Source organism: Papaver somniferum, chromosome 4 (assembly GCF_003573695.1).
Source record: "Papaver somniferum cultivar HN1 chromosome 4, ASM357369v1, whole genome shotgun sequence".
NCBI lineage: Eukaryota > Viridiplantae > Streptophyta > Magnoliopsida > Ranunculales > Papaveraceae > Papaver > Papaver somniferum.
Window position 1 is genome coordinate 150,361,289 of NC_039361.1, and position 1,101 is coordinate 150,362,389.

Below are 1,101 nucleotides of genomic sequence, written 5' to 3' on the forward strand. Positions count from 1 at the left end.
ACAAGTTCTGTTGGGAAATGTTTTTTGCAACAAACCGAACTACAAGGTTTGATTGGGAAATGTTTTTTGCAACTAACCAAACTACAAGGTTCGGTTGGAAAATGTTTTTTGCAACTAACCGAACTGTTAGGTTCGGTTGGGAAATGTTTTAGAAACTAAAATGTTTTTTGCTACTAACCAAACTATTAGGGTTCGGTTGGGAAATGTTTTTTGCTACTAACCGAACTAAGGTTCGGTTGGGAATTTTTTTTTTTGCGAAATATCCAAACTGTTCTTCATGTTCATCATTTCCATTAGGTTCGGTTAGTTCGATAAAGTTTTTCACATAATTCCTAGCCGAACTTCTTTCCCCAACTTCCATTTTCAACTCATTTGATGGTTAATACTCATTTTTCAATCGAACGAGGAACGTCAAGGAAAGAGAGAAGAAGAAGAGAATAACTTTTTTTTTTCAAAACTAAAATTTTTCGATTCCCCTTGTTTTTGTTTTTGATTTTGGTTAATAGATTCATTTTGATTAGATATATATGATTAGATGTATATAGTTATTAGGTTAGTTTTAATTTAAATTAAAGTAAAGGGTAAATGTGTATTTACCCAACTTTATAACACCCCTTATAAGTATAGGGAGGTTGGCCTAATAAGACCATGGTCCCCAAAAAACCATGGTTCCTAAAAAATGGTTCAAATGAAAAGCCTGTCAAAAGCCCTAGAAGGATTATCACATTCTTTGTATTTCCCAGGGACCTGAGAAGTTGGGTTGGGCTAGTTCTACTAATCGTCGAACTGTTACCCATTTACAGTCAAATGATGGGCAATAACAAAAACAAGCATATAATCAAGTAATTTGAAGTGAATTTTTATTCCATGTTAGAGCTGGTGTGATTCTTCCTAGGATGATGTTATGCATATTTTTTGGTGTCTGCATATTGTGTTATGCATCTTTTTTTGGTGGCTGCATAACGAATATGTAATTAGTTTTCGAAATTCTTTTCCTAAAAGAACTATCGCCTTCGATTTTTTGGTAAAAAACTTAAATCTGATATTGTTGTTTATACTCGTTGTATAGATCTCATTAAAATCTTCTCAACGAGATAAAAT